This window comes from Copadichromis virginalis, linkage group LG5 (genome assembly GCF_057382275.1).
Source record: "Copadichromis virginalis isolate Kocher_CV1m ecotype Utaka linkage group LG5, C_Virginalis_male_GT1.1, whole genome shotgun sequence".
In the NCBI taxonomy this organism is placed as follows: Eukaryota; Metazoa; Chordata; class Actinopteri; order Cichliformes; family Cichlidae; genus Copadichromis; species Copadichromis virginalis.
The window spans coordinates 8,985,582-9,008,018 of record NC_140622.1 but is presented as its reverse complement, the minus strand read 5'-3'; the positions used below and the strand labels follow the sequence as shown (position 1 = coordinate 9,008,018).

The following is a 22,437-nucleotide window of genomic DNA, read 5'->3' as shown; positions in this document are numbered from 1 at the left end:
TTTGAGGAATAATTTTATTATTGAACAACAACCATGTTCTCAATGAACCCAAAACACTCATTAATATCAAAGCTGAATGTTTTTGGAAGTAGTTTTTAGTTTTAGCTATTTTAGGGGGATATCTGTGTGTGCAGGTGACTATTACTGTGCATAATTATTAGGCAACTTAACAAAAAACAAATATATACCCATTTCAATTATTTATTTTTACCAGTGAAACCAATATAACATCTCCACATTCACAAATATACATTTCTGACATTCAAAAACAAATCAGCGACCAATATAGCCACCTTTCTTTGCAAGGACACTCAAAAGCCTGCCATCCATGGATTCTGTCAGTGTTTTGATCTGTTCACCATCAACATTGCGTGCAGCAGCAACCACAGCCTCCCAGACACTGTTCAGAGAGGTGTACTGTTTTCCCTCCTTGTAAATCTCACATTTGATGATGGACCACAGGTTCTCAATGGGGTTCAGATCAGGTGAACAAGGAGGCCATGTCATTAGTTTTTCTTCTTTTATACCCTTTCTTGCCAGCCACGCTGTGGAGTACTTGGACGCGTGTGATGGAGCATTGTCCTGCATGAAAATCATGTTTTTCTTGAAGGATGCAGACTTCTTCCTGTACCACTGCTTGAAGAAGGTGTCTTCCAGAAACTGGCAGTAGGACTGGGAGTTGAGCTTGACTCCATCCTCAACCCGAAAAGGCCCCACAAGCTCATCTTTGATGATACCAGCCCAAACCAGTACTCCACCTCCACCTTGCTGGCGTCTGAGTGGGACTGGAGCTCTCTGCCCTTTACCAATCCAGCCACGGGCCCATCCATCTGGCCCATCAAGACTCACTCTCATTTCATCAGTCCATAAAACCTTAGAAAAACCAGTCTTGAGATATTTCTTGGCCCAGTCTTGACGTTTCAGCTTGTGTGTCTTGTTCAGTGGTGGTCGTCTTTCAGCCTTTCTTACCTTGGCCATGTCTCTGAGTATTGCACACCTTGTGCTTTTGGGCACTCCAGTGATGTTGCAGCTCTGAAATATGGCCAAACTGGTGGCAAGTGGCATCTTGGCAGCTGCACGCTTGACTTTTCTCAGTTCATGGGCAGTTATTTGGCGCCTTGGTTTTTCCACACGCTTCTTGCGACCCTGTTGACTATTTTGAATGAAACGCTTGATTGTTCGATGATCACGCTTCAGAAGCTTTGCAATTTTGAGACTGCTGCATCCCTCTGCAAGATATCTCACTATTTTTGACTTTTCTGAGCCTGTCAAGTCCTCCTTTTGACCCATTTTGCCAAAGGAAAGGACGTTGCCTAATAATTATGCACACCTGATATAGGGTGTTGATGTCATTAGACCACACCCCTTCTCATTACAGAGATGCACATCACCTAATATGCTTAATTGGTAGTAGGCTTTAGAGCCTATACAGCTTGGAGTAAGACAACATGCATGAAGAGGATGATGTGGACAAAATACTCATTTGCCTAATAATTCTGCACTCCCTGTATTTTCAGAGACTCAAAAACGTGTCTGGCAGTTGAGGCCAAAACAATTTATAGATGGCCCTTCAGTACAAGAACACTCAAGCTGCAATGGGATCTGCCTATATCATATCCAGATTGTCTATTTTCTCAAAACTGCTTATACAGCAGTTTTATTTTAACAGGCTGGAACACTCAACTGTTGTAAAGTTAAACTTATGTAATATAAGGTTCTCTAAATACAAAATACATACTGTGAATGTGTATAGGTATTAACCTTTTAACTCTGTGAAGCTTAGGCACAGATTGTTTTAAGTCTCTTTCATAGTTGTTTTCATGTTTATGGTTTTTAATTTTTTTGGGGTGTGATGTGTGTGTGTGTGTAATGAAGGATGTAAATAGATTAAAACAACTGCAATAGTCAGTCAAGGTTACAAATATTAAAAGTCCATAAACTGTTAATTTTGAAGTCTCAAAAATAAATTTTATTGACCTGAAACTGACAATAAATAACAATTTCCATCTTTTTTATTCTTCCAGTTTAGGGTCCTGGTTTGGTTGGAACTTATCTCAGCTATCATAGGGTGTGAGCTGGAGTTAACCCAGGATGGGACACCAATGTCACACAGAGTCAGTCAGCCATTTATACTTGCATCCACACCTACAGTCAACTTACAGTCTGCAGCGAACCTAACATCAATGTCTTTGGACTGTGGGAGGAAGCCACACAAACAGGTGCCAGTAGATCTGAACCCTTTTTGGTGTTGGTGTGTGCCAACAGTACTAAGAACTGATTTTTTTTAATATGTAAAAAAAAAAAAAAAAGTGTTAACCATGTTTGATATTGTGTTTTGGTTTTTTGCTTATATCATCTAGAGGTGCATTCACGGTTTCTACTTTCTGACAGAGTTTAGAAAATCTATGATAGCTGATATTTAACTGAGTACACTCTTCAATATGACCGTTGTCCATCTGCATGGTGGAAAAGCCAGACGATTCTGACTGATAAAACTTGGCTGTAAAACTATAAAATAGTATGGGACGAATAAAGTTCTATAAATCTGGGCCATGGAGGCTGCACTAATGTGAGTGCTCTACTTGAAAAAAAAAAAACCAATCAGATTAGTGACAAGTGCTTTAATTTCTGTGACCACTCAAACAAGTGCAAAGGCCTCTATAAAATAAATAAACAAATAAAATTAAAAAGTAAGGATTTTTTACCTTTATTTTCCTCACACATACATAACTGTAACATAAAACTTTCTTACAAACATGAATATCAGGATACACTCTTTGGCCAGATAAGACCAAGTCAAATGTGTTCTGTCCAAATGGGGTCCAGCAGAGTTATGTGAGCCTGTCCAGCTTGACCACAGTGAATTCATAGACCCCACACTGAAGCACACAGGTGGGAGTGTGATCATAAAGGGCTGTGTGATTGCAAAAGGAGTTGGGGAGATGACAGTTATAGATGGCACCATATATTCTATGATTACATTCCATAGCACACTGGTGAAGATTATTTAATATTTTCAACAACAAAAAAAAGAAAAGGAAAAAAAGAAAGAAAGAAAAGAAAGAACAATAACTATGTCCTAGAAAAGTGTCACCTGACTTGAATCTAATAAAATAATTTGAGCCTATTTCAAAGAAAAAGGTGCACAAAAATACCTCAAGTAAAGAGCAACTGAAAAAAATGAATTTGGAAATATGAATGGCAGTGTGTCAACCACGCTGTTATTTTACACAAGTATTGAACCAAAGGTAGTTGTTTTACATACAGCAGGGTTTACTGCTGATTCATGGTTGCGCCTGAAGTGTGACCCTGTTGCCCACAGTGTTTTACACCATTTCATGAAAACCTGTTGTTCAACCTGGAACTCATAGCAAAACCTCCTTACAGCAGATTTCTGACTGAACATGCCATACACCTGGTATGACAAAACACATGACTCGCCAACGTTTCCTTTGGAAGCAGATTAGGCTCCTGCATTGTTTTCTTTGAGGAGGTGCAGGGGTGCAACTACATTTGAATCCACTGAACAATCAGGGTCCAAAGGTGCTTTCCACATGAATAACAAACCTGGTACCCCCATGCTTAAAGTTTATTTAAATATTACTATGTTATGCTACTTTCCATTTCTACCCGATAAAATTTATGATGAAGATATTACACTTTGTATTCAGCGTCATTTATTTCAAAGGTTTTGCTTACTTTGCATATTTTTGAATCTAAATCTAATATTAAATGATGTCATTATATGAGGGCAATCCCAAAAGTAAGACCTCCTATATGTTTAGAAATACAAACAACCATTTCTTTTCTATAGTATTTACATCACTTTAAAGGCACGAACTTCACACTTGGCGGTAGCGTTCAACGGGAGCTCAATTTTCATAGGGCTGCCAAGCCAAGATTGAGCATCCCAGTGAAGCTGCACATACTTGTTTGGGAGTGGAGGAAGCACCAGTCACAACAATGTGGCCAACAGCCGTAAGAACAGTTTCCCTACGTCACCATAGATTTGGAGACCTTACTTTTGGGATCGCCCACGTAGATAAAGACAGAAACCCTAATGTATTTCATTAATGTAAAAGCAACCATCCCCACCTGCAACATTGCAGTGATATACACATTAATGAATCAGTAAATATGATCCAGTAATAGGATCCTAATGAGAAACCTTACTTTAGTTACATTGAATAAATGTAAATGTAAGCAAAGGGTCAAAATAGTCAAACAGGCGTTTCGCTGCTTTTGCAAAACAGTTTCTCAGAATAGAAACATGTTCAGATTTATCATGTGACGGCACGTAAGCCCAAAATTTGTGCTTTCTATGCAAATTTTCTACACTGTAGTTAATTCTGATCAAATATTCTGATTTCATAATAATATTCTGAAAAGTTGTTAATTTACATTTTATGTAATCAGTCAAGCCAGAACGGTATCACTCAGCCCAGCTTTAACTGATACTGGACAGGCTTTTAGTCACATTTGTTGGAAACTATATTGCTTAAATTAATTTACCTAAATCCATAACCTTAAACCTTAACTATTAGAACCATATTACTGCATGTGGTACATACACTGTACATAGAGCACTAAATAAAGAAAAAATACACCTCTGATAGTTACTTGGAAATCTGACTGAATTAGTCCAGAAGGGCTCCAACAAGAGAAAGATGTTGTTTGAACTTTGAAAGTGATATGTCTTACATAATTAATATCTTCCCACCAACAATATTGCAGAAATATAGTTTAGAGTCTGGGCTGGTGGGTTATGTAGTGTTTCCCGACACTGACTCAGGAACACTTACGACTAATATGTTTGACATAGTTGAAATTTCACAATCTTGAGCCGAGGAGGGATAAAGTGCAGTAGTTATAATGCCACAAGAGCTTTTTCTTCAATAGCAATACTTAAGCTTGCAATATATCAAAGCGACCATTCTTAAGATGTAAGCCATCTAATCAGCTATTCACTTTTAATGTATTTGTTCAGTGACGTCTTATTTATTGCACAGCATATATCCGATGCAGAAGCAAACAGTGTGAAGGTTAAGCACGAGGAAAGAAAGGGAACTAACTTTGTACTAATTGAACTCACTCTGCTCTACTTTTGTTAGACTTACGGGGGTGACCGTGGTTCAAGTGGTTGGGAAGCTCATGTGTAACCGGAAGGTTGCTGGTTTGATCCCCAAGCTCTCTCTCTTCTGGTCATTGTGTCCTTGGGCAAGACACTTTACCCTACCGCCTACCAGAGATGGGCAGTAACGCGTTACTGTAATCCGATTACGTTTTTTGAAGTAACGAGTAAAGTAAGGGATTACTATTGCAAAAACGGTAATTACATTACCGTTACTTTCCCGTAAGAACGCTGCGTTACTAAAACCGTGATGTTTTTGCGAGAATGTCTCATGACAATGACGTAAGCGAGTGCGACGTTCGTGGCAACAGCTGTGTGCAGATCAACAATGGATAATATATCGAATGCGGGAGAGAGTATGAGCGTGCAGCGTTTAAAGCGTGGAAGTACTGACCTTACTTTGAGTTTGATTCCGTAAAAAGTGACAAAAACATTAGTGTCCGCTGTTCACTGCGTGGGAAGAAAACTTCTTTTTACAGCGAAAAAAACCCCCTAAACTTCCAAGCAAGCACCTAGTGCGCTACCACGTAATGGGAAAGAGAGACTCGCGGATCCTTCAACTGACCGCTGCGGCACACCTGCACCAGGGCAAACCTCTGCCTACCCCCACTCCTGCTATACAGGTGAAAATAGAGCAACAGGATCGCTGAGTCTTTGACTTTATTTATTTTCTGCTGTGTTTTACTTGCATCTATTTGAAAGAGTGAGTGTAAACACAAAAAATATTTTATTTTATGTGCTGGAATGTGCAGAAAATAGGTTTAAATGTTAAACAAATTTCTTCCAGTCAGAGAATGTTGCATATAATTAAATTTTTGCTTGATGCATAAAGTTAAAAGATTAAAACTAATAAAACAAGTTAAAAAAAGAGACTTTTCCATTTGATTACATTTTGTATGATGGATTATGCAGAAAAAGTAAAATTGGGCTGAAGATCTATCACTTTATTACCTATTCAGGTTGTAAATCGTGTTTTTAAAAAGTAACTAACTAACTAAGTAATTAATTAATTTTGAAAATAAGTAATCAGTAAAGTAATGGGGTTACTTTTTGGGGGGAAGTAATCAGTAATTAGTTACTGATTACTTTTTTCAAGTAACTTGAACAACACTGGTGTTGGCCAGAGGGGCCGATGGCGCGATATGGCAGCCTCGCTTCTGTCAGTCTGCCCCTGGGCAGCTGTGGCTACAACTGTGGTTTGCCTGCACCAGTGTGTGAATGTGAGAGTGAATGAATGGTGGAATTGTGAAGCGCTTTGGGTGCCTAGAAAAGCGCTATATAAATGCAATCCATTATTATTATTCTTGTACAGTCGTTCTGGTGACCTAGTTAGGGCAACTGAGGCTCATGCTTGCTTCCACATTAATGTTATGACATGGCAACCAACTTGAATTAGGACAAAACATAATGGATCACGTTACCGTTGGGTGTATTGACGTTAATGTGAGATTAAAATATACTTCATTTATACAATCTACTGTGTACACAGTTACTCCTGATATAGGAATTCAGAGGGTAAGGATGGTGCCTCTGATCAAGGGGGACTGATTAACTGAGCATCCGCAAGCGTGGCTATAAAGGCACAAACGTTTTGATAGTCTGCAGGTCTGGAGTGTTCAGTGATTCAGTTGTGTGTTAACATGATACTATGAGGGGCCGTACAAGCCAAAATTCATTCTTTCACTCTCACACACATACATTCTTCTTTCACATACATATACTTTCACTCACACACATAGATTTATTTTAATTTTTATAGATATTTTTATTCTCATGTTTACACATATTTAACATACACATTGCAATATTGTGCTCTCTTATACATGTATTTTAATGTACATATTTACACATTTGCACTCTAACATACATGCATTTTCATTTATGCATTCCTACATTTTGCTCCCATTTACATGCATTCAATATGCATTTAATCTCACAAATAATATATGCATGTAAGAAGAGAATGCATACATGTCTGAAGAAAATATATGTATGCAAGAGAATAATGTATGTGAATGAAAGAGTATAGTGGAAACGGAAGTTTAATGGAAACGGAAGGCTGGGTGTCTCTACCGCTGTGATTGGCTGAGAAGCACGCGCGGGTCACTTTCAAGGGTCTGATAGCATGGAGGGGGGAGAAGAAACTCGAATTCTTCAGCAAGCTGTCGGGGTGTTAAGAAATATTTTATCATCTCCTGAAACGGTCACATCGTTGTCCTCGTTACTTGATCGAGAAATAAACTCCCCGAAAACGTTAGAGCACTTATGGAAATATGTGATATTTTGATGAATTGAGCAGGTACTAAAAGACGTCAGCATTGGAACAGACAGAAAAGTGCATCACACTAAGTGAAAGCCAAAGTGTATCAGCACAATATTAAGACATATCCGATGGAAGACTGTTCATTTGGGCTTATTTTGCAGCTACATGACTTGGAGATCTTGCAGTGACTGAATAAACCAGGAACTTCTCTGTATACCGAAGTATACTACAGTCAAACATGAGGCCATTTGTCTGAGAGCTAAAGCTGGGCAGAAACTGTGCCATGCAACAGGACAAAGATCTGAAGAAAAACAGCAAAATCGAGGTATTTCAATGAGCCAGTCAAAGGCCTTTCTAGTGTGTTGGCACCTTAAACGAGGTATGCATAAAAAAAATCTCAATAAACTGGAACAACATTGTAAAGCAGTGTGGGGCTAAATTCCTCCAAGACTATGTGAGAGACTGATACAGTCATATAGAAAACTATCGCTTCAGATTATTGCTGCTACAGGTTTTTCTACAAGCTACTGAATCAAAGGGTGCACTTTACTTTTTATAGAACTGCACAGTCCACTATACTCTGCTGCTACTGTTATCATGCATGTTCTTGTTATACTTTAAGATGTAGACCGATTTATCCTAAGTTCTTAAGGCAGCATAAATCTTAAAGGTTTACCAAAAGAGAGAGAGAGATGGGCATCCTCCACCTGTCCATTTTTCATCGAGGCCTGTGGAAACATTATTATTAGACACAGAAAGAAGCAGCAAAACAACTTTGGTTGCAAAGGTATAAAACAGCACCACTGAGAATAGCAGGGTTCATAAAAGTACAATTCATATTAGCCTAACAAGATCCTCTGTGATGACCACCTCTGTGCAATACATCTTTACTTCAGTCTCACACACTCGCATGGTTGCTGTTATTCTTCTCGCATAAAGTGAAACAGCAAATTAATAGGAAATGCATGCAACTGCCCTCATTATGTCATTAAAATCCCACACTCTGAGTGTTCCTCTGGCATTCTCCGGGGTATCTATCTGTTTTATGGGGGCTTCTCTCTATCTTGCCTTCCTGCACAGGGAACCATCACCGTGGTTTGTGAGTTACATAGTCTATTGTCTGACGTACAGCCAGGGAGCCATCACGCCCTCCCAGCCTTGCCTCGTGCGGTATGAGAGGCAAATACTGGGCCGAGGGAGCAGGGGGGGTAATCTCTGGAATGTGGATCTGGAAGAATTACACACTTCTAAAATCACAGGATGTAGCGAGACATTTTCATTCACCTTAACACCTCACAGAGCTTCGAAGCTCTATGTTGCTGAGGCATGTGTTTCTTTGCCCAGTGACTGCATTAAGTGCCGTCGTGAGCCGTGTTTACCCTTTGCCTTTGAGAACGCCTCGTAGGTGGTGTCTTCATCTCTCATGCCAATAGACGAGTGGTGGATGGAGGGTGTGGTAGAGCCTCTGCCTGAATGAAAGAACAAGCCAGGGAGGTTTATAAATAAAATTGACAGCAGGCACCTTAGCGAACCATGACTTGAATGTTTAAAAAGTGGCAGCATTTTTGTGAGAGGCTAGGGAAATCTCTCGCTCAAAAGCGCAGCAAAGTACACCTCGCTCTTCACTAGGTATAAATATGAAATAGGCTGCTCCCTTTGAAAGGGAACTCTGTGGAATTACGTGATGTTGCTGTAGTTTGTGCCAAAGGTGCAGTGGGTGCTGAAGGAAAAAGGTTGTGTACATTTGAAGGTAAACAAACTGCAGAAGATATGATGACTTTGAGATTAATTTCATTAGCTTAAATGACAAACAGAGCGTCAGCGGAGAGGCTCTCAGGAGAATAGTGGCTGCTGTGACTGAAAAAAAGGAGGAAACTGCATAAAAAAATCAAAGCTTAATGAATCCTCAGCTGCAGTGTTTTCTCCAGTCTTTTCAGCTTTCATTTTTTCTTCTGTGCCGTGATAGATCGCCTTATTTCAAACAGATAGCACCGATGTCAGAGACTTTTGATGCACAGTATGTAGGATGGCCTCAAATTACTCGTGTAAATCAATACTTATAAAATCCTGTTATCACCTCGAGACCCCGTGTGCAATGTTTGTGCGGACGTGCGCGTGTGTTTTATTAAAAGGCAGCGTGAGTCTGCTGCTGGGGCACATTGGAACACAGGGATTTATTTTGGAGATGACAGACCGGGCCGCTTCTTTTCATCACCAACAACGCCCGAGGTCACCGGGTGAGCGTGGCTGGGGGACCATCTTATAACCACAGATTTTTTAGAATTATGGCGAGAATTTCCAGGGTCGTTTTTATGTCGAACACGTGTGCTTCTGCTAGGCTGTGACACCTGCAAAGCAATAAAATCTCCTGCAGTGGAATGTTCCTCTCCGGAGACGGCTTAGCGTTAGGTGCTTAGATATGATTGCAGTTGGGAAAATTGTAGAGTAGGTGTAAAACATAACAGATACTAGATCCTGGTCTATTAATTCACTTTATTGATTTTAGGAATAAAAGTCACCCCAGCCATAAACTGTTCAGACTGCTTCCATCAGGAAGGAGGTTCTGCAGCATCCGGTCCCGTACCAGCAGACTGAGAGACAGCTTTTTCCATCAGGCCATCAGACTGCTGAACACGTCATAGACACCTCAGCTTCACTACTGGAACTTCAACATTATGCACTCCACACTGTATATAAATGCCACTTGTTTTGCACATATTCAACTCTGTATATTTTATATATTTTATTATTATTATTATTATTATTATTTTATTTTATTTTTTTTACTATTTAATTTGTAAAAATGTGTATACACACACACACACACACACACACGTAGGAAAATATTTAGTATACACATCCAGAAATGCATACACTATTATATATTGTACATATATTTATTAGTTTCAGGTTGGCCATTCTTGTATTTTGCTCGTTTGTGTTGTTGTGTTTGCACATCTCTGTTGCTTGTGGGGCTCGCACACAAGAATTTCACTCGCATGTGCTGTGCCAGTGTGCCTGCACATGTGATGTGACAATAAAAAGTGATTTGATTTTGATTTGATTTGATTTTGAATAGTATAATTACATTTCACATCAAGATAAAAATTACTATTGTCAACTTTAAAAGTATTTATTGCAAAGTAATGCTTCTCTTATACCACTCCTAATCAGTGTTGTATATGGTTTTTCCACAGTCTTAATCTACAGTGTCTTGAAATTCTCAAATCCAGGTGTAAGTAGAATCATAAGAATGTAGTACAAGCTTATATATGCATACACAAAAATAGTGCAGTGATTAACACGGCCATGTCACAACAAAAAAGGTCCTTGGTAAAAATCCGCTGGTCAGCTGAGGCCTTTGTTCCCCTTGTGTGGCGTTCTCACCCTGTGCAGAGATAAGCACAGGGTGGTTATTTGGTTATTGGGTGATTCTTAATTGGCCATATGTGTGAATAGTTGTCTCTCACTATCCCACTAGATGTTGCACACCTTACCCACCTTCCCCGTGACCTTAAACAGAAGAAAATGGGAGAATTGATACCGAGTGTATTACACTCTGTATATAGACTGTTCCGCATATATCCCAGTGTGAGAGAAAGGTAGACTGGCTCAGGCTAATTTCCATGGAAAATGCCCTTGGGTTTTTACATCTAGAATGATAACATCATATTATGTGAAGTAAAGTGCGTCAGATTTCACTCTTTAAAGAAACAATGTACAGAGCTTGTGTCCGAGCAAAATGTAGAATATTTATCTCTCGAATGCAGTAAAGTAAAAGTACACAGTTCCCAAAGTGAGGAAAATAAAAGAGCCTACGTTTGCATGTTGCAAACTGCCGTCTTATCTTCCAAGAAAGTTCAAGTATAGCTGTGAATAATAGCTGTAAACAAAACAGCAAAGAAACAGAAAGAGGAAGAAGTCAGAAATACATTTTTTTTTTTGTCTTAATCCTGCGGGGGCTAACTTATCAGCTATATACATTCCTCTGCATATAGCTGATAAGTTAAGTTAGCTTTTGTGCTTTAAGGTAATAACTGAAGAAGTTTCTGATGAGCACAGTTTGAGTCATTCAGATCTTCGTCGTCTGAATGGTGATAGATGGACAGGCAGAGAAGAAAGTTTGCCGAGCAGCTGGAAGGAACATTAATCCCCTTTACTGTGATTGGGATCAAATAAAGAACTGATGAACGGATGATGTTAACACTGCAGGATGTGTACATTGATACCCTGGGGAAAAAAAGTTGACATTATGTACTATTGCTATTAGAGGCAAAGCACCTTGGAATCCAAACCCACAGCAGAAATAAAAGCTTTACATTGAGCGGCATCCCCAAGTTTGTCGACTATCAGGGTTCATACGCCTTTTTCAGGGTCAAATTCAAGCACTTTTTAAGCACTTTCAACGTCCCTTTTCAAGCTTTTCCAGCACATGCGCCCCCCCAAAAGAATGCATGTTTCAATTCGCATCACCTCAGTAAGACCATGTGAAAATTAAAACAAACCATCCTAGGTGAACTTAAACAGCTTTGTTCACCTTTTGTCAAGAAATAGAAAAATGAACCACACAAAAATACTGCAAAAGGAAATGGTTGCCTTATATACATAGTGTAAAAACTCAAAATGCACATTTCACTTAAAATTTAAGATGTGACAATGTGAACAAATCAACCTGTTAGAGATATTCTTCTCCTGTTGACACCCCCCCCCCCCCCCAAAAGAAAAAGAAATAAATAAGTCTTCTCATCAGATATTGATGCTTCTTTCCTGTGTGACAAAAAATAGGAGACAGATGTTTGTTTGTTTTTTAAGTTAATTCCCAATAAAACTGTTTTATTGCTAACTACATTGCTGCCTGTATTATTGCTGAAGTCCTAAATGATCACTTTTAAAGTGTTTGTGCTAATAACATCATGTACAGTCAGACTGCAGAACAGCACTGACTGGGAGGCTTTGAACAGATCACATAGTTCAATTCAACATATAGGACTAAGAATGCACAAGCATCTACTTAAAATCTATTGACTTTATCATCTGTGATATTATTATGTACAAATCCAATGTATTTTGTTCATCTCCCTTAAATAAACAGGCAGCCTTAAAGTGTGAAATATTCATATATAAACACATATAAATGTGTGAACTGTCTCTGTGGCTGATAGTGCTCCACAGGCCTCAGTGTGAGCTTGAAGACATTTGTGAGTTTTGTTTTGTTTTTTGGGTTTTTCTTTAGAAGTTTATTTATTTATTTATTTATTTATGCGTTTTAAGTAGTTTAATTTGCAGGTGCTGACGATAAACACATTTTGAATGAAAGCCGGGGAACTTTGGTAGCACAGAAACAAGTGGCTATTCTTTGTGACCATATGGATCGCTCCCTCATATTACCATTATTTCAAATACTCCAAAAAGCTGGTGTCCAGGTTATAATTGGCCGTTTTTGGCTACTTTTGATTTGGCCTCTATATTTCACCTTTAAAAACTGTTTATCTTGCTGTGGCGTGAATAAGGCACGGCGGGACCACGGAGCAACGTTCAGAGTCATCTTTATTTAATTCACGTCACACCACAACACCCCAACCCCTGAGTCCCCGTGTTTTTAACTAGGCGGGCGTGATTAAGGATGCCGTGTAGGTGCGTCCGCCCTCCCTGCACGGCACCGCAAACCACGCCCCACCACACTTGCCAATCTGTTATTTTCTCATTTTGACAAACTGTATCAGCACAATTTATCTAAATTGAGACAAAATTTAAATCATGAGTAGAAAGTGATATTTTTGACTGTAAAAACCACAAGCATGTTTAACGAATCATTTTCATAACTTGAAATGCAAATAGAAATTGTACATTTTTAAAAATTCAAATTCAAATTCAAATTTTATTTGTCACACACACACACACCCATAAACAGTATGACATGGGGGTGAAATGCTTGTAGCTGTACAATGCCCGACCATTAAATGACAGAAGAAAAGTTTTACAATATTTACAATTTACAGTTTACTACAAAATTTACAAATTAACTTAGGAATTTACAGTAAAGAATGTGCAAATAGCAGAAGAGATTATAAAGATTATAAAGATTAGAAATTATAGGAATAGGAATATAGGATTATAGGAAATGTGTGGTGGTGCGTGTGGTGATGTGTGTGAGAGTCCAGTCCTACACCTGGTTCAGGGCCCGAATAGCCTGGGGGAAGAAGCTCCTCCTCATTCTCTCTGTTTTGGCCTTAAGGGAGCGGAAGCGCTTCCCAGACCTCAACAGTGAGAAGAGTCCATTGTTGAGATGGGAGAGGTCAATCATCATAATCTTCCTAGCTTTGGACTTGCACCGCTTGGTGTAGATGGACAGCAGGTCAGGGCGCTCTGATTGAATGATGCGTTCGGCTGAGCGCACCACTCTTTGCAGATCTCGTCTGTCCTGCTTGGTGCTGTTCCCAAACCAGGTGCAGATGTTTGCCGTCAGGACGCTCTCGATGGTGCAGGAGTAAAAGTTCTTGAGCACCTTCAGCGGCAGATGGAAGTCTCTAAGTCTTCTGAGGAAGAAGAGACGCTGACGGGCTGTCTTAACCAAAAATATGCACAAGTTTCGCAAACAACAAAGTTATATGGTACTATTTACCTAAAAATGCAGCCAAGGCTCAGACGTTTTTCATATAACCGTTTAAAACTATTTACAGAACAATCAGGTGCTCTGCATCAAATAAGAAGGCACAAAAATTTTTTATGCAACTCCAAAAAATAGTTTGTGTCCACTATAACACAGATGAGAACAGCACAGGGATAAACCTGCAGATCTGACAGCATCTGTGTCACTCAGCGTTTACACTGCAATCTGCCTTTGGTGGCTTTTTTGCAGCAACTGTCACATTCACTAGTAGAACTGACACACAACACAAAACAACAACTACACTACACACTAACTACACAAAACAACACACTAACTTGAGACTCCAAACACGGTAAACGTCACAAATTTCTCATGCATCAAAACTGTCTCTCTCTCTCTTTCGCTCACTCCTAAAACTTCCCTCTCTTCCCAAACAACCAAATGCCACATGTTGCCATATCATTTTTTTGATTGGTCGACATGGTACATTTTTCCACCAATAGGGAAGGAGTGTTTTTTCTTTTTTTCACCAATGACTGTTGTTTTTCACTCACAAGCATAGCGTGTTTGCTAGCGCTCTCCTTAGAAAACGCCGTTTTTGCCGTTTCTTCCCGGAGGAAACGCCACTGTTTTATTAAAAACAAAAAACACCGGTTTTACGTGGCCTATCAACACAATTTAAACACTGGTATATAGTTTGAAGTCCGCACGTTCGACCCAAGTTGAAATGGAGACTCTGGGTCCGTCGACCCCAGAGGGTTAACCAGAAAGCCTTAAGTTAGCTAGTTATGTATCGGGCTAATGTTTAAAGCTTTCACTTGAGTAAATTAACTCATATCACTGCTAAGTAATGTTAGCTAAGTTCACAGCATATTCCATAATAGCGCTGCCATACTGCATCACACTCAGTGCATTTCAATCATTTCTCCAGCGAGTTTGATAGCAAAATAATAATCATAATTTTTTAAAAATAGCATGTGTAACGTACACATACTGGAAAATTATTTACTAGGACTCACCTATAATGCGACTGGAGAGCGCAAACTCCGCCATTGTTGTTTCCCATCAAACACTCATTAAAACAACAACCTAAAGGTATGTTAGCGCACTCATCCCCGACTGTCCGAGGGAGGGGCGGGGTCACACGTTGAAACAGACAGAGGCGCAAGGAAGCCAGGCGGGGAAATTTTGCCTCTACATTTTGCGACTCATTTTATTTCTCTATCTGATAAGAAAACTGTTCAATCAGATAGTGATTTGTGGTGAATGAAATACAGTTACACTTTCAAGCACTTTTAAGCACCACATCTGAAATTCAAGCACTTTTCAAACCTTGAAAAGACAACATTAAAATCCAAGCATTTTCAAGGATTTCAAGCACCCATACGAACCCTGGACTATGATTAAATAAAAAGTTTTGCATCACTGAAAAAAAATCAGGATAATTAAAATGAAAATAACTGAACAAGTGAAATAAATTCTCAGTCGAGCCGCTGCTTATTAGGTTAATACAGGACACTTATAATTATTTCTAAAAATAATTAGTTCAAGAGAAGCAACTTCAAACATGTACATGTTATTCTCTGAAGATATTAAATAATATAACATATATAAATGAAAACTCTTTGTGAGACTCTGTGTCTATACAAATCTGTACTGTGATATTTTATTTAATTATCAGGGATTTGAGAGCAACATCCAAAACTGACCTGACATGCAAAACTCTCACATTTCTCACTTCCAGAATGCAGAGGAGGAAGGAGGCTTAGAAATCCAGCCAGGCAATAGCAATGGTGTTCATTCTCTCTGTTGAAGACACTTCAGTATTACTCTCAGACCTACATCCCACTTGTTCTCCTCGGAAACCAGAGGTCAAAACAGTCTTCCATTTACATTTTTCTTCGCCTTTTGTTACCACCAAATGATTGGTACATAGTGTCTCAGCCCACTTAACATACTTCTAGCCAGAGGGACATGCTCCAATAATTTTTCAGTAGGAAATGGGTGAATCTTGTGCATTCCAGCCACCTCTGCTTTGCTTTTTTAGCCTTTCTGTGTTAAAAAAAAAAAGGGACACGCTAATTTAGAAATGCGAGCTAAGTGCATCCACTTTGGGATTACACTTAAAGGCAATTGAAAACCTAAAAATGCGTGGGCGACTTTGGGTCATTTATTTGATTGACGCGAAATAGCGACGTATGCCGTGTAGTCTTTCAGGAAAAATGAAATTCCATCCATGTTTGCAAGTTTGAGAATATAGTTTTAGGGGACGTAACAGCGGAAGAAAGCACTTCAGTTAAACAGAGTCAATAACTTGCACAACTGCTATGGCACCTTAGGGTAATATCACACCACCTGAAAAAACATAAGTGGATATTTATTGAGTAGCTGTCGCCAGCTCCTATTTCCATTGAAAGTATAATGGAAAGCGCATTAAAAAAACATCAAAATACCCTGAAGATATTGTCCAAAACTGCCTGCCTGTTACAAATCAAAAGCTTTTACTGAACATTAAAGTCACTTTTTTTGTAATGGATTTGACCTTAATGACTGAAAAAAATAAAAATCTGAATGTCATGCGCACAACAGCGTCATCTCCGCAGAAACCCGATCTCTCCGGGGAGGTGATTAGGTGAGAGTTGAGAGAAGAGTCGCTCACCTGGTTCCCAGTTGGAGGAAAACTTACACTGGCCATAATGAATAGAGCTGGACGGGATATTTGAATGTCATCTCTCCCTCCTGAGACACATCCAATTTGGCACTGCGTAATAATAATGTCAGGAAAGAGCCATGAACTTGGGCTGTGTTATCACAAGGAAAGCAGCACAGGGTTATTACACATCTCTGGAGCAAAAAAAAAGAACAGAAAAGAAAAGAATGAGTTAAAAGATGAAAGACTTTTTCTAACTGCCCAGAAAGCTGTTTCAAAAGCTGCAGTTTTTCCTCTTGTTTTCAACATTATCTTTAAATAATCACGTGGACCCTGTTTTGAGAGTCCATAAAAATGTGAGAAAACATCATTTCCTTGCAGGGAGGCACTTTGTGCACCTCTGTGGCTTCTTATTTGGCTCAGCTCACTGTCAGGCAGGGGCTCATTGGCAGTCAGGAATTCTGTTGTCAAAGATATCATTATGAATCCGCTTTTGAGTCCTGACAAGTCCTCCATTATGGATTGCAACCCCCTGCTGCTGAGAAGTATCTGGCCCTGTCACCTGAGGCCAATCTCCAATCCAGTTGACTTTCTAGTCTGTGTCGCAGTGCAGCTTTGACCTGTTAGTGGCTTTTCTACACATATACCGCATGTACAGAATGAGGGAAGGCTCTCTAGCAATATGACAACTTGATGGAGGTTTTTTTTTCCCGCTGAATACAAAAACACAATTATATGTGTCTGCTTCTGGATTTTGGACAAGAGGATTATACTGACTTTAAAAATACACTTATGATGTAGCTGTATCATCTGGGAGTAAATGCATTAAAAGCTCTAAAGCATGGACTTGAGATATGAAGCTGCACATGGATGAAGTTATTTCATCTTTTAACAAGCTGCAAAAAAGAGCGAGGGGGCAGCAGTGATTTCCTGAGTCTCTTACTGTACATTTGTTGGGCTTGCTGGCAGGTCAGAGCAGCATGATCTATAGCCTGGCTGCCTCAAAGAGGGTGTTATTGCACTTATCCTGCAAAGGATCCTTTTTTCTAAAGGAAGAACTTAAATAATCAACCCCTCTGTTATGCTGTGAGGGTGATGAAGACCTGCAAATGAATTGTCAGATCATGTTCCTATGGGCAGACACACAGTGTCTTATATACCTGTCACTCTGGGACTTTAACACAGAGATCCGAGCCGATGCATTCACATTCACACTTGTCTTCCAACTGTGAAAATAATCTTGTTTTTTTACAGATGTGTAGCAGTGTCAGCACCAGGCCAGTGTAAATTAATACGCTGGATACAGTCGAACAAATACAAATCTTTTCAAGTTCAAACTATAAACATTAAATATTATAGACGAAGAGCAATGTCAGAGATTCCTCGTTTTCTCTTTTGTTATGGATTCTTATTCTGGCAACCTACACACCAGTCAAATCAAATCTTTCTTCTATAACAGACTAAATGTGGAGGTTGCTTGCAAACAGTGTTGGGTAAGTTACTTTAAATTAGTAACTTAGTTACATTACTAGTTACTTCTATCAAAAGTAACTCAGTTACTTCAAGTTAATCGTTACTTTCAAAGTAGCAAGTTACTAGGGAAAGTAACTTTGGTTTTACTCAGAATTCTCTTGTTAATGTGTTGCTTCCGTAACTGGATATCCAGCGAGAGTGCCAGTCTTCTAGCTTGCTTACTTGCCACAAGTGCACTGCGCCACCTACCAATAGAAAGGAAAAGATATTTACACAAGAGAAATCCCACGCCTGGACCGTTGTTGACCACCGCCATGATTCTAGCCTACGTCACAGTGTCATGTGCGCTTTTTACATCCAACATGAAAACTGCAGTCGTGGTGCTTTCGATTGTACTCAGAACTCGGAAATTCTGCCTTCCGAATAGGAAAGATGTAGGTAACACCAGACTGCAGATGAGCTGCATACAGGGCTGGACTGGGACAAAAATTCGTCCTGGGCGTTTTGACTAGAGGCCGGCCCACCATTATTGGAAAAATCATAAAGCCTTTGAATGAAAACAAATGCTGTTGTGACAGTGATGTACACCGTTTTCATATGTATCAATCTATCAATCGTTTGTTGTAAGATTCAGATAATTATTTTTTAAAAGCGAGACATTTTAAATGAGAAAGAAAAGTATTTCTTTGTGCCCCCCTCTCCCTGTTAATGCCCTACCTGGCAAAACTTTGCTAGATCCGCCCCTGCACAGTTACCAGCTGTCAGCTACGTTAAAAAAAAGGATCCTGGTGTTATTTGTCTCTCAGAAACAGTTCATAACTTCAACTCATTCACGTCACCTAAAAGGTAAACCTGTTTCTCCATCACCTGTTCAGCTCTGATGATTTAGTAAGGACATCTCCTGGTTTCATCTTCATGTTTCCCTCTCACCACATATACAAACCGACATCATGACCAGCAGCTTTACAGCTGTGGCTCCAGCAAACATCAGCTGATACTAGAAATTAATATTAAATAAATTCTAACAACAGCTGATCAAGCTTAAACGTGCTGCTGTTGTTTAACGTGACCTCCACTGGTTTCTTCTTTCTGGCGCAAAGTGGGCGATAAACAAAGAGAGAGAAAAGCCGATCAGCTGATCATTGATCAGTTAAATGATTGAAGTAGCAACAGGAGAGGGAGGGGGAGAGAATGAGAGAAGAAGAGACAGCTGCAGCGTAAAGACACAGAATAACTCCAGCTTTGTGTCTTTTCCATTCTAGCTGAAGTCCGGGACAAACTGTGTTCCTTTTCACCTCAGTAGGAAACGAGTAATATTTTCTCTGAATATGAGACGATTCCGTTTTTTTTTTTTTAAATAACCTTATGAACAAGATAAAGTTCAACATCAGTAACATCATGGCACCCACCCAGCTGTATAGAAACTCCGTCATGCTAGCTAGTACCCAGTACGAAAAAGTCAGCAAAACGAAAATAAACTCCACCTAAACTTGGTTTATATCTGACCCAGATGGACTGCAGGGCCCTATTTCAGGAAGCCGGTTTAGAAAACTCAGAGTGAAAAACGATACTCAGGGTTGAGTAACCCCGAACTGTCCAACTCGGAATATTCGGTTTCAGAAAGGCTGATAACAATTAGTTCAATCAACGCGGAGTTGCTTTAACCCTAAGTTAAGCGCACGCACGAGGATACATAAAGCCCTGATTAGTGGAGCACAGATTAAGCGAGTCACCATGGAGACGGAGGGAAAGAAGGCGCGGTCAATGTATTTTACAGCGCTTGAGGCCGAAATTCTGATGGCAGCATATGCCGATAACATGCAAATTCCGCGGAAAAAAAGTAACACAGCCTCAGCTGCAAAAGAAAGGGAGCATGCATGGCAAAACATAGCCGACAGAGTCAATGCGTGAGTGTTAATTTAAACATTGATCTAGGGATTTCCACCCATTTAACACGTTATTTTATTATATTTTATTTTTTATTTCATACATTTTATTTTGTGATGTGATTTGAGCGCAGGTGCAACCCAACAGGCCCCAAACGTTCCTGGCAGCAAGTAAAAATGAAATATAAAAATATAGTCCAAACAGGTAAGGTGTAATTGTATTATGAGCCATAGTGCTTGGTCTGTTTGTCCGATGTAAATCAATTGCAGTTAGAGGCTACATTAATTTTCTTTCTGTAAGCACTTATTGAAATTATCTGAGCACATTACAAGTACATATTTGCTTACTCTGTATGCTCATATGCGACCCGTTATAGCCAACAGAAAAAAAAGCAGAGGCCCGAAAAACAGGTGGGGGTCCTCCACCACCACCACTCACAGAGGCTGAGCAGTTGGCTTCCACATTTGTGATAATGTTGGCAGCATCACATATGATCTTCACAGTGCAGAGAACACAAATTAGCATCCATTACTATGATGACATAATTTGTTAGTTTGAAATGCTACAGGGAACTATGTACCTGTACATTAATGCTGTGGAAAGACTTCCTGTTCACATAGTCTCCTTCATTTACTGAAGGAGCAATGATTGGAATGTGAGTGCCATCTGTACAGCCAATCACGCCTGGGAACCGTGGGAATAAATGTAAAATTTACGTAGTAGTTCAAGTATCACCACATCATGAATTAAGTTTCGTTCATCCTGATACCTGCAATTTTGTGGCATCCCTCTTTGATAAATCTTGTGGGTCTATGACCGGGGAACACCACAAACGAGTACAGGAGACGTTTCAGTGCAACTGTAACATTCCTGACTGCCCGACAGACGGTAGCCTTGGAAACATGCTCAGCGTCACCAATATTATACAGAAAGCTCCCGTTTGCAAAAAACCGAAGTGCAATACAAATAATATGTACAGAACTGAGAGAATGTCCGCGATGTGTCACATGAGCAATATTAGGCCTGAGGATGTTATTCAAATAAATTATAGATTGTGCTGAAAAACGGTAACGTTCACACAGGAAATCATCAGGAAATGATAAAATGTCCGAACGCGCTCTAATCACTCTCTCCCGGCGGAGAGCTCTGCGGAGAATTTGGGCTTCAACATCTACTGGCTCTTCAAGGAAGGGGCACGCCATGTCTGACACTTCCTACAGTCAGGTTTCTGACAAAGAGGCGGAGAAAGTCAGGGTTAGTTGAAGTAAACCTGCTAGGGGGCAGGTTAGCTTCACGGAGTGTGTCGTCATAGTAACTCACTCAGAATTAATCTAAACTCGCTTTGTGAAACCGAAAACCCAGAGTTTTCATTAACTCAGGGTATACTTACTCAGAGTTTGCACTAAACCGGCTTCCTGAAATAGGGCCCAGGTCATAACTTCTTCCTGAAGTTCAGTTCACCTGACACTCGGACCGGCGGCCACCTCGGGTCTCTGCTCCTCCTGCCTCCCTTTTCCCTCATCCACCTGCTGGCCTCCACCACTTGCTAATGTTACTGGCATAATACCTAGTTACCGTGCTCGTTACCACAATAATAACGTAGTTACTGTAATGCGTTACTAAATAATGCATTATTCCCAACACTGCTTGCAAACAGTAGTGGATTAGTTTTGTTATGACTACCAACTGATCTATTCGTGCTGCAAATACATTTGGCTAATTGGACAAACATGGCCTCCGATTAGGCACTGGCTTTCAGCTTGAGTTTGCATTTCTCCCCCTGACATGTCAGCGCCACCCATATGGGAAAAGAAACAGTAAAAACTTATATGATTTACTCATGAAAGTGGCCACTTTCTCATTACTTTCATATATTGTTTTAGTAAGTATCCAAAACATACAAGTTTCATTATATAATTTTTCAAGGGATCTTATATCTGTTTTCACTCTTGTATGCTTTTCATACAAGTTTAACACAAGACAGATACAAACTTGATAAGATTTATATATATCTTTTCCATATGGGCAATGCTGCCCTGCATCACTGCTTGCTGTTTCAGCCGCTCCATGACAGTGTATCTACCTCTGGATGCTCCATGTGGATGAATTAATTTTTGTGTAGCATATTTGTAGGGAGTGATGATCTTGTAGCCTACACGCCAAACTCTAACAGAATTCTGCTCCTATGATAAATTAATCGTTTCAAACTTGAAACATTTGAATTTCTGTAACCGTGTTTGCTTTTCTCAGTTAGCAAGCTCAGGCGAAAATAAAATTAATGTTTGTAGCTGGAATTTAATAGATAACCATGCTTTTGGAAATGGAGTATTGGTAAAGCTTTAAACGTGACACAAAAACATACAACACTGATCCCATTGTATTTACAAAGGTGGTGATGGAGATGCTAATAAAAGTTTTGCATG

At 39.6% G+C, this 22,437-nt stretch overlaps 1 long non-coding RNA gene across 1 annotated transcript in view; it reads left to right on the top strand.

The window, feature by feature from the left end:
* LOC146708891 (uncharacterized) overlaps positions 1–22,437 on the top strand; it is a 78,306-nt gene that overhangs the window by 4,087 nt on the left and 51,782 nt on the right. The window contains exon 3 of the long non-coding RNA XR_014920634.1: positions 2,025–2,219. This is a non-coding gene — a long non-coding RNA (uncharacterized LOC146708891). The remainder of the gene's footprint in view (positions 1–2,024; positions 2,220–22,437) is intronic.